At 34.7% G+C, this 16,599-nt stretch overlaps 1 protein-coding gene across 1 annotated transcript in view; it reads right to left on the reverse strand.

The window, feature by feature from the left end:
• Window positions 1-16,599, reverse strand: part of LOC100974207 (eyes shut homolog) — a 1,877,183-nt gene that overhangs the window by 1,600,651 nt on the left and 259,933 nt on the right. The window lies entirely within an intron of this gene.

Consider the following 16,599-nt stretch of genomic DNA (forward strand, 5'->3'; position numbering starts at 1 on the left):
AGATTTGGGTAGGGACACAGAAAAACCAATGTTAATTTTTATTTTTGTCCTAGATCTATTAAGATACTGGTAAATTTCCTGTACATCAAATCCTTCACACATAATGGAAGTTATGTGGTAACTTTGATTTCTATTAATCTTCTCAGTTGAACACATCTGAAGCTTTATTATTGTTTGCTGCCTAGGAAAGGACAAGCCAAAAGGCCCCAGATAATACTATTTATGGTTGACCAAAAATAAAGTTTCTACCACTTTGAATGACTAACAATTTTATGGCAATAAAACCATTTGAGAATGACTTAAACATGAATCCTGTGAAAGATGCTTCTTACGTTATTTGAAAAAATTCTTCCAAGTAAAAGCACATTGTTGTTTGCTTATTTAAAATATGAGAGTAATTTAAATTATTAAAATATATCATAGAACTAGAAAAACAGTAACACATGCACATGAACAATATTTAAAAGTGAACAGCTAGTTTGAGGATGCTGCTCTCTTTCAAGTAGTACTTTAAGCATAAGCCAACTTCCCTCCCAAGAGTCAGTACAAGTACAGGATAAACTACTCAGTTAATGAAGTTCTTTCAGAGAGCCATTGAGAAATATGTCCATGAAAGAGAGAGATGAGAGGAGATGTAAGGCATAGACCAGGACATGAATGAAATGGATCATGATCGTATGGTATTATTGAAGCTACATCAGAGCAATTCAGTGGCTATTTGATTTTGTTATTTTATGCTTAATACATCTGGGATCCTACCTCTTTCTCCCCGTTTTCTTAAAAATGAAGTAGAGCAAGCTCTCTGTTATTATCACACAAGTTCATTCTACTTAACAAAACTCTTTCAAATTTTTCACCTACATGACTAATAATATACATAGAGGAAAAAATCAAGCAAATTTAATGTAAGCAAGCATTTCAGAAGGAAGAACTGAAAAGCAAAATTTGTGACCAAGCAGTACATATATATATATATACACACACATTTGTGACCAAGCAGTGTGTGTGTGTGTATATATATATATTATATATATTATATATATTTATATATATTATATATATTATATATATTTATATATATTATATATATTATATATATTTATATATTATATATATTATATATATTTATATATATTATATATATTATATATATTTATATATTATATATAATATATATTTATATATATTATATATATTATATATATTTATATATATTATATATATTATATATAGTTATATATATTATATATATTATATATAGTTATATATATTATATATATTATATATAGTTATATATATTATATATATTATATATATTTATATATATTATATATATTATATATATTTATATATATTATATATATTATATATATTTATATATATTATATATATTATATATATTTATATATATTATATATATTATATATATTTATATATATTATATATATTATATATATTTATATATATTATATATATTATATATAGTTATATATATTATATATATTATATATTTTATATATATTATATATATTATATATATTTATATATATTATATATATTATATATATTTATATATATTATATATATTATATATATTTATATATATTATATATATTATATATATTTATATATATTATATATATTATATATATTATATATATTATATATATTTATATATATTATATATATTATATATATTATATATATTATATATATTTATATATATTATATATATTATATATATTTATATATATTATATATATTATATATTTATATATATTATATATATTATATATATTTATATATATTATATATATATTATATATATATAATATATATATATCTCATTCTGAACCAAAAGTGCTTAGTCTGTTCCAACAAAGCAAGAAAATAACAAGGAAACAATTTGTCCTAACCAATTATGTGCATCTAACTGTCAGACGCAATGCCCACATGAACCAGAAAAAGATTTCCCAATCTGGAATCTATCTCCTGTTATTATGGTCTGCTAGTCTGAAACAGTTTTTCTTTTGTAAGTCTGGGGTTCTCTAACTTTCATAAAGTTGTATGCATTTGATCTTTCCTTTTTTCTTACTATTTTCCATTTTCTGCAACCTAAACTTCCTCTAAGGAAGAATTTTTCAACCACAACGATATTGGCATTTTGGACTCAATATTGCTTTATTGTAGGAAACTCTCCTGTGCACTGTAGGATCCTTAGCAGCAACTTGGCTTCTATAGCCAAACGCCAGTAGCAGCCCTGATCTCTACTTGTGACAACTAAAAATGTCTTTAGACATTGCCACATATTACCTAAGGGGCAAAATCACACTTGGTTCCTTCAGGGATCTTCCTGATTCTGACTCTAACTATTCCTTTTCAAAGATGTCTGCGACTCTCAGCACAAATTATGGCACTGACAACCCAGTCCCTAAGTGTGAAGAAACTGTCTCCGAAGACTGATAAATAATGAATATATTGGTGTGTTTATTTGGTTTGGGGTACAATCAGAAGGTATCTTTCACAGATTAAAATGTAATTGGTAAGGTGATAGATGGTCACAGTATTCCTGTTTAATTCAGGCTTTAGTAGATCAGCATAGCATGAATTTCAGATTTTGCAATTTTGTGTATATTTGAATACTAATATTTTGAGTGTCATAACATACTTAGCTTACCCAATGCCTCTTCTTTCTTTCTTTCTTTCCCTCCCTCCATTTCTTTCTTTCTTTCTTTCTTTCTCTTTCTTTCTTTCTTCTTTCTTTCTTTCCTATTTCTTTCTTTCTTTCTCTCTCTTTCTTTTTTTTTTTTTTTGAAACAGGATCTTACTCTATTACCCCAGGATGAAGTGCAGCAGCACAACCATAGCTCACTGCAGTCTTAATTCCTGGGCTCAAAGTGATTATCCTACTCCAGCTTCCCAAGTAGCCAGGACTATGGATGCGTGCCACCAGATCACACTAATTAAAAAAAAAAATAGAAATTGCATCTCATGATGTATTCCAGGCTGGTCTCGAACTCCTGGCCTCAAGCCATCCTTCTATCTCAGTCTCCTTGTTAGTTTGGATTACAGGCCTGGCTGTAACGCTTCTTTCTTTGACCAACTTTTATATTTTTTTACATAAAACCATAATGCAAATGTTTTTTATGCATCACTTAATTTTTCCCACCTTTCAACAAATGCATCTTTTCCCATGTTCTATGTATTGCTATAAAATGTAATCTGGCTTTCCAGGCTTGGTCAAATTAGCTCTGACTATCTCATTACTAAGAAAGAGTTCTCCTGGTCAGTTTCTATAGTCTGCGCACTTCCTATAAGGGAGTCCCTCCAAATAGGGTTCCACCAACTACATTTGGCATAATTTGCCTTTAGGGCAATTTTTCTGCCTTCCCTGGAAGAAAGTTAGTACCATACAAAGAAACAAATATATCTTTCTTCATAGAGATTACATTTCAGCCTAATCTAGTCTTCTAGTCAATAAAAATAATGTTTGAAGAACTATGTTGTAAACTGGGAAGCCAGATGGCAATAATTGTCAAGAAAAAAAAAAACCACAGAAAGTGGAGATGACACATATGGGCTGGATGAGAGTATGGGAGTGTGGCTGGCTCTCCTTCTCCATGAGTTCTGCATCCATGGATTCAACCAACTGTGGCTGAAAATATTTTTTAAGACAAATGATGGTGGCCTCTGTATGAAACACACAGACTCCTTTTTCTTGTCATTATTCCTTTCAAAATACAGTATAACAACATAGCATTTACTTTGTGTTAGGTATTACAAGTAATCTATAGATAATGTAAAGTATACGGGAGGATGTAGACTGGTTATATGAAAACACTATGTCCTTTTATATAAGACACTGGAGCATCCATGAAGTATCCAAGTGGGTGGAGGTCCCTAGTACCAACACTCCACGGATACCTAGGGAGGACTGTATATAACATTTTAGATTGGGTTTCTACAGAAGGACAAACCGAGGATGTAACATTTGAGAAAATACCTGCACAGAATGAAGAAACTGATGAATAATAAATGTGGGTGAAAATTTGGGTGTAAATGCTCACAAAAAAGGCCTCAAGCAGGAATATGCCTGAGTTCTTATGGGAACTTCCAGGATGATATCGATGTTATTGTAGAGCAAACCAGGAGAAGTATGATAATATTGAGCCTCTGGTTAAAAGCTTACCTGCTTTCCTCTCTGCAAAGTTTAATTATGTGAGCCTTCAAATTCCTCTCTCTCTCTCTCTCTCTCTCTCTCTCTGTGTGTGTGTGTGTGTGTGTGTGTAATGGGGGAAGTGGGGACAAGGAGAGAGGGACAGACAGAATGAGAGAGAAAGACAGAGACAGAGAGAGATTTTCTTTAGATTTTCAATTGTTGCAACTAAAATTTAAAACTTTTAATCCTACCCGAATGCAAATTGTACTCATATGGAATTCTAATTCGAGCTTTACTTCTTCCAGCGTGAGTTTACATAAGTCACTCTTGTTGAGGATAATTGTAAAAAAAAAAAAAGCAAAAATGATTTAACTGGAGGATAGAAATAGAAGACAGAAATAAAGCAGATGGTGAAGTTAAAGTAGATTAGTTTTAAATTTTGTGTTTTTTTCTTTGTTCTCTAATGACGCCTTATAGGAGATTTAAAAAAAAAAGATAAAACATAAACCGAATTCTTATATATACACTTCTGAGCCAGTTGCAAAAGAAGAGAATCAAAGGAGCTTTGTATAAAGCTCTGATGCTATTTTCTTTGATATAACAAACAACACTCGATAACTTTAAGTCATAACATTAGGAAGTTATACAATATTTGAATAGACACAAACCAGAAAGTGCATTTCTAACTATATGTATTAAAATAAAATAAATGAAAATAAATGTGTCAGTAAATTACTGAAACTCTAAGGAAAAGAATGCCTGAATCATTGCGGTAAGGCATAATAAATAGTATTTAATTGCATAGTACCTGTATTTTACAATTATAATATGCATAATATCAAACATTTTTAAATGTATTGGATGCCATTTATTTATATAAACATGAAAATAACTATAGGATTTTTTTTGCCATGAGCTCTTAATCTCTTCAATAGTTTATACATATGTGATGGTGATTAGAAACCTAACACCCTCAATTGTAAAGCAACAATTGTTTTATCATTGAGGCCATTTATATTATTAATATTGAGAATGCAATTGACATTGTGAATGTGCTTGATTAGATATTCCTCATCACAATTTCAATGAGGAAGTTCGCCATCCTTACGCCACTTCAATTATAAAGAAAATGAATTGAAAATAGAGAAATTTAACTCATAATGAAGAGCATGACTTAGAATTAATAAGGTTCTGACCTACAGGGTTTTTTTATCTCCTCATATTTTCCAGCCTATTTTATTAATATCAGCTTCCTAATCTTAATGTTACTCTGAAGAATGCTTTATTCTTCATAAAATTTCATTAAATGCATATTAAAAAAGAAACATTTTTGTTCTCTTTTTAATTTTAGTCTAATCCCATTAACAAGAGTAAACCACTATTAAATTTGTTGGTTTATTTTCTTATAGCTTATTTAATACACATCTGCACAAATACAAATTTCATCCTGGCCCAACTGGCCATCAAAACTCTGATTAAACTTGGTCTTAAGTTAAATCCTCATACTAACAGAGCCACTCTGTGAATTCCAAATCCATTCTTCCCCATGTTTCTCTTTGGATCCTTGCTTCGGTGTCCCTGTCTGTTTCAATTTATCCCTGGGCCAGGTAGGTCACAGGCTCTGGAAATTTTAATGTTTCCATCAAACCAAATCAAATATGCTAAGAAAATTTCATGTTAAATGCTAAATGAGAATGGGGATGGATGACATCAAATACCACATCACCTTTTGCCATCTAAATGGCTCCCCTCCCTTATGCTTTCTGCTGCTTGGGAAAGCCTCTGCTCCTGATATATAATATTTTCTAGTGTCTATACCACTCTGGGAGGTAAAATCAATTTCTGAGGGAGCAGTCCTGGAATGACTTCTAACATTTTCAGCACCTCAGAAAATACATAAAAATTATTTTTTTACAAGTGGATAAATACATACAAATATCTAAAACCAAATAATAGAATGATACAGATGCTTTTCACAAAACATTTTAACTTGAGCATTTTCAATGTGATTAATAACCTTCAAAAACAAGGCCAAATGGATTCATCTTTTATTATATGGATACACTATAATTTTTAATATTCTTGTTGTTTAATTTGATTAATTTTCCTTTACAATAAATAATATTATAATGAACATTTTATATGCATGTTTTATATAATCTTTTAAATTTACTTTAGATATTTCTAGATACTGAATTATTACCGGTTGAAAAATTTCAGGCACATACTGCTAAATTGCCATTCAGTGGACTTATTACAAGTCATATTTTCCCTGGATACATGTGAACATACTCTCTCAATTTTCCTTTGTGATACAGAAATATAAACTGCGTATGCTTTTATGTTCTGTGATATGAAAATATCAAATGATATCTTCATAGTGCCTTAAATAATATTTCATTAATTTTTTGACAGTTTGGATTACCAACTGTAGTAAGATGGCTGAATAGGAACAGCTCCACTCTGCAGCTCTCAGCAAGACTAACACAGAAGGCAGGTGATTTCTGATTTCTGTATTTCCAACTGAGGTACCCTGTTCATCTCATTGAGACTGCTTAGGCAGTGAGTGCGGCCCACCAAGGGTGAGCAGAAGCAGGGTGGGGCATTGCCTCACCTAGGAAGTGGGAGTTTACATAAGGGGTCAGGGACCTCCCTACCCTAGCTAAGGGAAGCCATGAGGGTTTGTGCCATGAGGGACTGGGCTATCTGGCCCAGATACTACACTTTTCCCATGGTTTTTGCAATCCGCAGACCAGGAGATTCCCTCGTGTGTCTACATTCCCCGGGCCCTGGGTTTCAAGCACAAAACTGGGAGGCTGTTGGGGCAGACACTGAGCTACCTGCGGAGTTTTTTTTTTTTTTTCGTACCCCACTGATACCTGGAACTCCAGTGAGAGAGAACCATTTACTCCCCTGGAAAGCGGGCTGAAGCCAGGGAGCAAAGTGGTCTGGCTCAGCGGGTCCCACTCCCTTAAGCCCAGCAAGCTAAGAACCATTGGCTTGAAATTCTCACTGCCATCACAGCAGTCTGAAGTCGACCTGGGATCATCAAACTTGGTGGGGATGGGGTATCCGCCTTTACTGAGGCTTGAGTAGGAGACTTTCCCGTGACCCTTCTAAAGACTGGGCGGAACGCATCACAGCACAGCAAAGCTGCTATAGCCAGACTGTCTTGCTAGATTCCTCTTCACTGGGTAGGGCATCTCGGAAAGAAAGGCAGCTGCCCCAGTCAGGGGATTATAAATAAAACTCCCACCTCCCTAGGACAGAGAACCTGGGGGAAGGGGCGGCTGTGGGCGCAGCTTCAGTGGACTTAAGCATTCCTGCCTGTCAGCTCTGAAAAGAGCAGTGGATCTCCCAGCACAGCGCTCCAGCTCTGCTAAGGGATAGACCGCCTCCTCAAGTGGGTTCCCTGACCCCTGTGCCTCCTGACTGTGAGAGACCTCCCAACAGAGGTCGACAGACACCTCGTATGGGAGAGCTCTGGCTGGCATCTGGTGGGTGCCCCTCTGGGACGAAGCTTCCAGAGGAGGGAACAGGCAGCAATCTTTTCTGTTCTTCAGCCTCTGCTGGTGATACCCAAGCAAACAGGGTCTGCAGTGGACCTCCAGCAAACTGCAGCAGACCTGCAGAAGAGGGGCCTGACCATCAGAAGAAAAACCAACAAACAGCAAGCAATAACATCAAAGTCAATAAAAAGGACCCCCACACACAGAAACCCCATCAAAAGGTCATCAGCCTCAAAGGTCAAAGGTAGATAAATCCATGGAGATGAGGAAAAACCAGCAAAAAAATGCTGAAAATTCCAAAAACCAGAATGCTTCTTCTCCTCCAAATGATCACAACTCCTCTCCAGCAAGGGCACAAAACTGGACAGAGAATGAGTTTGATGAACTGACAGAAGCAGGCTTCAGAAAGTGGGTAATAACAAACTCCTCTGAGCTAAAGGAAGCAACGCAAGGAAGCTAAGAACCTTGACAAAAGGTTACAGGAATTGCTAACTAGAATAACCAGTTTAGAGAAGAACATAAATGACCGGATGGAGCTGAAAAACACAGCATGAGAACTTTGTGAAGCATACACAAGTATCAATAGCTGAGTTGCTCAAGCAGAAGAAAGGATATCAGAGATTGAAGATCAACTTAATGAAATAAAGCATGAAGACAAGATTACAACAAAAAGAATGAAAAAGAACGAACAAAGCCTCAAAGAAATATGGGACCATATGGGAAGACCAAAGATATGATTGACTGGGGTCCCTTAAAGTCATGGGGAGAATGGAAGCAAGTTGGAAAACACTTCAGAATATTATCCAGGAGAACTTCCCCAACCTAGCAAGACAGGCCAGCATTCAAATCCAGAAATACAGAGAATGCCACTAAGATACTCCTTGAGAAGAACAACCCCAAGACAAACAATTCTCAGATTCTCCAAGGTTGAAACAAAGGAAAAAATGTTAAGGGCAGCCAGAGAGAAAGTTCAGGTTACCTACAAAGGGTAGCCCATCAGATTAACAGTGGGTCTCTCTGCACAAACCCTACAAGCCAGAAAAGAGTGGTGCCCAATAGTCAACATTCTTAAAGAAAAGATTTTGCAAACCAGAATTTCATATCCAGCCAAACTAAGTTTCATAAGTGAAGGAGAAATAAAATCCTTTACAGACAAGCAAACGTTGAAGGATTTTGTGACCACCAGGCTTGCCTTACAAGGACTCCTGAAGGAAGTACTAAATATAGAAAGGAAAAACTGATACCAGCCACTGCAAAAACATACCAAAATATAAAGAACAATGAAACTAAGAAGAAACTGCATCAACTAATGTGCAAAATGACCAGCTAGCATCATAATGACAGGATCAAATTCACACATACCAATATTAACATTAAATGTAAATGGGCTAAATGCCCCAATTCAAAGACACAGAATGGCAAGTTGGATAGAGTCAAGACCCACTGGTGTGCTGTATTCAGAAGACCCATCTCATACGCAAAGACACGTATAGGCTCAAAATAAAGGGATGGAGGACTATTTACCAACAAATGGAAAGCAAAAAAAGCAGGGGTTGCAGTCCTAGTCTCTGATAAAACAGACGTTAAACCAAGAAATGTCAAAAAAGACAAAGAAGGGCATTACATAATGGTAAAGGGATCAATGCAACAAGAAGAGCTAATTATCCTAAATATATATGCACTCAATACAAAAGTGCCCAGATTCATAAAAATAAATTCTTAGAGGCCTACAAAGAGACGTAGACTCCCTCACAGTAATAGTGGGAGACTTTTTAACACTCCACTGTCAATATTCGACAGATCAATGAGACAGAAAATTAACGAGGATATTCAGGACTTGAACTCACCTCTGGACCAAGCAGCCCTAATAGATATCTACAGAACTGTCCACATCAAATCAACAGAATATACATTTTTATCAGCATCACATAGCACTTACTCTAAAATCAACCACATAATTGGAAGTAAAACACTCCTCAACAAATGCAAAAGAATGGATGCAAATGTAAAAAAACAGCCTCTTAGACCACAGTTTAATCAAATTAGAACTCAGGATTAAGAAAGTTACTCAAAACCACACAATTTTGTGGAAACTGAACAACTTGCTCCTCAATGACTCTTGGGTAAGTAACAAAAATAAGGCAGAAATAACAAAGTTCTTTGAAACCAATGAAAACAGACAACGTACCAGAATCTCTGGGACAGAGCTAAAGCAGTATTTACAGGGAAAGTTATAGCACCAAATGCCCACATCAGAAAGCAGGAAAGATCTAAAATTGACACCCTAACATCACAATTAAAAGAAATAGAGAAGCAAGAGCAAACAAATTCAAAAGCTAGCAGAAGACAAGAAATAACTAAGATCAGAGCAGAACCGAAGGAGATAGAGGCACGAAAAACCCTTCAAAAAATCATTGAATCAAGGAGCTGTTCTTTTGAAAAGATTAAAAAAATAGATAGACCACTAGCCAGACTAAAAAAGGAGAAAAGAGAGAGAAATCAAATAGACACAATAAAAAATGATAAAGGGGATATCAACACCGATCCCACAGAAATAAAAACTACCAACAGAGAATACTATAAACACCTCTATGCAAAAACAAAACAAAACAAAACAAAAACTAGAAAATCTAGAAGAAATGGATAAATTCCTGGACACATACATCCTCCCAGGAGGAAGAAAATCCGTAACTAAACCACGAAGAAGTCAAATCGTGAATAGACCAATAAAAAGTTCTGAAATTGAGGCATTAATTAATACCCTACCAACCAAAAAAAGCCAAGGACCAGATGAATTCACAGCTGAATTCTATCAGAGGTACAAAGAGGAGCTGGGACCATTCCTTCTGAAACTATTCTAAACAATAGATAGACAAATGCAATCTAATTAAACTAAAGAGCTTCTGCACAGCAAAGGAAACTATCATCAGAGTGAACAGGCAACCTGCAGAATGGGAGAAAAATTCTGCAATCTATCCATCTGACAAAGGGCTAATATCCAGAATCTACAAAGAACTTAAACAAATTTACAAGACAAAAACAATCAACCTCATCAAAAAGTGGGTGAAGGATATGAACAGGCACTTCTCCAAAAGAAGACATTTATGCAGTCAACAAACATATGAAAAAAAGCTCATCATCACTGGTCATTAGAGAAATGCAAATCAAAACCACAATGAGATACCATCTCATGGCAGTTATAATGACGATCATTAAATGTCAGGAATCAACAGATGCTGGAGAGGATGTGGAGAAATAGGAACGCTTTTACACTGTTGGTGGGAGTGTAAATTAGTTCAATCATTGTAGAAGACAGTGTGGCAATTCCTCAAGGATCTGGAATTAGAAATACCATTTGACCCAGCAATCCCATTACTGGGTATATATCCAAAGGATTATAATTCATTCAACTATAAAGACACATGCACACAAAAGTTTATTGTGGCACTGTTCACAATAGCAAAGACTTGGAACCAACCCAAATGCCCATCAATGATAGACTGGATAAAGAAAATGTGGCAAATATACACCATGGAATACTATGCATTCATAAAAAAGGATGAGTTAATGTTCTTTGCAGGGACATGGATGAAGATGGAAACCATCATTCTCAGCAAACTAACACAGGAACATAATACCGAACACCACATGTTCTCACTCATAAGTGGGAGATGAACAATGAGAACACATGGAGACAGGGAGGGGAACATCACACACCGGGGCCTGTCAGGGGGTGGGGGACTAGTGGAGGGATAACATTAGGAGAAATATATAATGTAGATGACAGTTTGATGGGTGCAGCAAAACACCATGTCACATGTATACCTATGTAACAAACCTGCACATTCTGCACATGTACCCCAGAACTTAATGTACAATAATAAAAAAGATAAACAAGAAAAAAATAAATAAATAAAATAAAACAGAAAAAAAAGAGAGGGACTCCTCCCTAACTCATTTTATGAGTCCAGCATCATCCTGATTCCAAAACCTGGAAGAGACACAATGAGAAAATAAAATTTCAGGCCAATATCACTGATGAACTTCGATGTGAAAATCCTCAATAAAATACTGGCAAATGGAATCCAGCAGTACATCAAAAAGCTTATCCACCACGACCAATTTGGCTTTATCCCTGGGATGCAAAGATAGTTCAACATATGCAAATCAATAAACATAATCCATCACATAAACAGAACCAATGACAAAAACCACATGATTATCTCAATAGATGCAGAAAAGGCCTTCGACAAAATTCAACACCGCTTCATGCTAAAAACTCTCAATAAACTAGGTGTTGGTGGAACATATATCAAAATAATAAGGGCTATTTATGACGAACCCATAGCCAATATCATACTGAATGGGCAAAAGCTGAAAGCATTCCCTTTGAAAACCGACACAAGACAAGGATGCCCTCTCTCACCACTCCTGTTCAACATAATGTTGGAAGTTCTGGCTAGAGCAATCAAGCAAGAGAAAGAAATAAAGGGTATTCAAATAGGAAGAGAGAAAGTCAAATTGTGTCTGTTTGCAGAATACATGATTGTATATTTAGAAAACCCCATCGTCTCAGCCCAACAACTCCTTAAGCTGATATGCAACTTCAGCAAAGTCTCAGGATACAATATCAATGTGCAAAAATCACAAGCATTCCTATACACCACTAACAGACAAGCAGAGAGGCAAATTATGAGTGAACTCCCATTGAGAATTGCTACAAAGAGAATAAAATACCTAGGAATACAACTTACAAGAGATGTGAAGGACCTCTTCAAGGAGAACTACAAACCACTGCTCAAGGAAATAAGAGATGACACAAACAAATGGAAAAAATCATTCCATGCTCATGGACAGGAAGAATCAATATTGTGAAAATGGCCATACTGCCCGAAGAAATTTATAGATTCAATGCTATTCCCATCAATCTTCCATCGACTTTCTTCACAGAACTAGAAAAAAATACTTTAAATTTCATATGCAACGAAAAAAAGGCCATATTTCCAAGACAGTCCTAAGCAAAAAGAACAAAGCTGGAGGCATCATGCTACCTAACTTCAAACTATACTTCAAGGCTACACAGTAACCAAAACAGCATGGTACTGGTACCAAAATATATATATAGACCAATGGAACACAACAAAGGTTTCAGAAGTAACACCACACATCTACAAGCATCTGAGCTTTGACAAACATGACAAAAACAAGCAATGGGGAAAGAATTCCCTATTTAATAAATGGTTTTGGGAAAACTGGCTAGCCATATGCGGAAAACTGAAACTGGACCTCTTCCTTACACCTTATACAAAAATTAACTAAAGGTGGATTAAAGACTTAAATGTAAAATTTAAAACCATAAAAACCCTAGAAGAAAACCTAGGCAATACCATTCAGGACATAGGCATGGGCAAGTACTTCATGACTAAAACACCAAAAGCAATTGCAACAAAAGCCAAAATTGACAAATGGGATCTAATCAAAATGAAGAGCTTCTGCTCAGCAAAAGAAACTGTCCTCAGAGTGAACAGGCAACCTACAGAATGGGAGAAAAATTTTGCAAACTATCCATCTGACAAAGGGCTAATATCTAGAATCTACAAGGAAGTTAAACAAATTTACAAGAAAAAAACAACCTCACCAAAAAATGGGCAAAGTTTATCAACAGACACCCATCAAAAGAAGTCATTTATGCAGCCAGCAAACATATTAAAAAAAGCTCATCATCACTGGTCATTAGAGAAATGCAAATCCAAACCACAACGAGATACCATCTCATGCCAGTTAGAATGATGATCATTAAAACGTGGAAATAATAGATGCCATTGAGGATGCGGAGAAATAGGAACGCATTTACACTTTTGGTGGGAGTGTAAATTAGTTCAACCATTGTGGAAGACAGTGTGGTGATTCCTCAAGGATATAGAACTAGAAATACCATTTGACCCAGCAATCCCATTACTGAGTATATACCCAAATGATTATAAATCATTCTACTATAAAGACGCATGCACACGTATGTTTATTGCAGCACTATTTACAACAGCAAAGACTTGGGACCAACCCAAATGCCCATCAATGATAGGCTGGATAAAGAAACTGTGGCACATATACACCATGGAATATTATGCAGTATAAAAAAGAATGAGTTCATGTCCTTTGCAGAGATGTGGATGAAGCTGGAAACCATCATCCTCAGCAAAGCAACATAGGAACAGAAAAGCAAACACCACATGTTCTCACTCATAAGTGGGAGCTGAACAGTGTGAACACATGGAGATAGGGAGGGAAATATCACACACCAAGGCCTGTTAGGCAGAGTGGCGGGAAGGAGAGGGAGTGTATTAGGACAAATACCTAATGCATGTGGGGCTTAAAACCTATATGACGGGTTGATAGGTGCAGCAAACCACCATACTACATGTATACCAATGTAACGAACGTTTACATTCAGTACATCTATCCCAGAACTTAAAGCAAAATAAAATTAAATTTAAAAATTTGAGACAGTTTGAACATTTAAAATGTGTATTTACCTTTATTTTCATTTATATCTAAAGATTATCTATACAATATATTTTCTAATTTTATTTGTTCTTTCCCTTTAAAAATTAACAATATAACTCACACATAGTTTTTCATGAAGAAACAAATACACCCCACCGTGAAAGAGGATTTATTAATTTCTTAATTTTAAGAATTTTAAAAATCAGAATTTTATGATTTCTGATTTTAAGTTTTAAGGTCTGTTTTACATAAAAGTAAGGTAGGCATCAACTGGTTTCTGGTTAGTATTTCTCTCAATTTTTTCCATCATTTTGTTTCAATAAAGACATTTTATTTCATATTATCTCATGTGAACAGTACATACCTCTATTATGATTATGTTTATTTCTAATGTAAATTTAGGTGGGTAATCACTGGTTATTGTTGTCTTTTTAAAAATTATTTTGATGCACAGAAGTTTTTAAATTTAATTAAGTTCAATAAACCAATTAATTTGTGCCCTATCTAACAAAGTTTAGTCTAATACATGGTCATGAAGAACCTCATCCTTTGGTGTTTTTTTTTTTTTTTTTTTTTGCTCCATTTTATTCTCAAGAAGTTTTATAAATTTCTCTTTAACTCTCAGGTTTATGCTTCATGTCAAATTAATTATTGTGTGGTTTGACGTAGGGGATATGGACTCACTTTTTTTCCACGTGTGTTTTGATAAGATGTTCCTTTGTTAGTTAAATTACCTTGGTGTTTTTGACAGAATTCAACAGAAATTTCCCTGTGGATCTATCTTTGAAGTCTCCTTTCCTCTGTATGTGTGTGTGTGTGTGTGTGTGTGTGTGTGTGTGTGTGTGTGTGTGTGATCTTCTAGTTCATCCTTATGCTATGTATTAGTCAGGGTTCTCTAGAGGGACAGAACTAATAGGATAGATTTATACGAAAAGGGGAGTTTATTAAGGAGTATTAACTCATACTATCACAGGGTCCCACAGTAGGCTGTCTGCAAGCTGAGGAGCAAGGAAGCCAGTCTGAGTCCCAAAGCAAAGAACTTGGAGTCCAATGTTCGACAGCAGGAAGTATCCAGCACAGAAGAAAGATGTAGGCTGGGAGGCTAAGCCTGTCTAGCCTATTTATGTTTTTCTGCCTGCTTTACATTTTGGCTGTGATGGCAGATGATTAGATGGTGCCCACCTAGACTAAGGGTGGGTCTCCCTTCCCCAGCCCACCAACTCAAATGTTAATCTCCTTTGACAACACCCTCACAGACACACCCAGGGTCAATACTTGACATCCTTGAATCCAATCAAGTTGACCCTCAGTATTAAGCATCACATGCTAGTACCACATTGCCTTGATACTCTAGCTTGAAAGTAACTCCTGAAATCAGGTTGGTAAAATCCTTCAGATTTGCTGTTATTTTTGATTGCTTAGCTATTGAAGTCCTTTGATGTTTCATATCAGTTTTATAATCAGCTTACCCATTTCTACAAAACATTTGTTAATATCAGTAAGAAGAAAGGACATCATAAAATATTAATTTTTCTAATTCATAAATATTTTATAACTTTATTTATAGGGCATATTCCATTTCCCTCTAATCTTTTTTTTAGTTTTCAGCATAGAGATATTAGCCACATTTTGTTAAATGTTTTCTGAAGTGTTTTGATACAATTATAATCATACTTTATTTCACTTTTATAGTATTAATTTTTAGTGTCATGTCTTAATTAGTTGTTGCCATATTACAGAAGCACTATTGGTTTCTAAAAAGTTATAATGAATCCTGGGATTTTGCCATATTTAACTTGTTAGTTCTACTTTTTAATTTTTATAGCGTTCCAATGAATAGTAATGAGGAATGCTTATCAAAACCATACCATTTTATTTATTCTATCTTCATGTTGTATTTATTTTTCTTGCCTTATTTCTCAAAAAAATTATTTTTTGAAAAAAAAAAGCTTTGGGGAAACATTGGAAGTTCCCTTTGTACTCTCCCTGATTTCATTCTCCCATCTACCTCCCTATAGTTTGCCTTTCAAATAAAGCTGGTGTGTGTAATCCTCAAGTTTATAAAATTTTAAAATTCAATATTTTGATATTTGTAAGTATTAATACATATAGCTATTGTCTATTCATTTTAACTAGTTTTTATAATTCCATTGTAAGACTACACCATGATGAAATTGTCCGTTCTCTTATTTACCAGGTTTAGTTTCAGATTTGAAGTGAAAATTCCTGTGTAGGTCTCTCAGTAAATACCTGATAATTTCTCTAATACACACACCTACAAGTAACATTGCTAGGTTGTGGAATATCCCTTACCATGTGTAGTACAGATATATTGTATTTGTAAAGTAATTTCCAAAACTATTCACTAAAAAAGCATATTTTATGGACCCTAACAATCAACCACTAGACTGATTTTATTTCTCATCT

Source organism: Pan paniscus, chromosome 5 (genome assembly GCF_029289425.2).
Source record: "Pan paniscus chromosome 5, NHGRI_mPanPan1-v2.0_pri, whole genome shotgun sequence".
Taxonomy (NCBI): domain Eukaryota; kingdom Metazoa; phylum Chordata; class Mammalia; order Primates; family Hominidae; genus Pan; species Pan paniscus.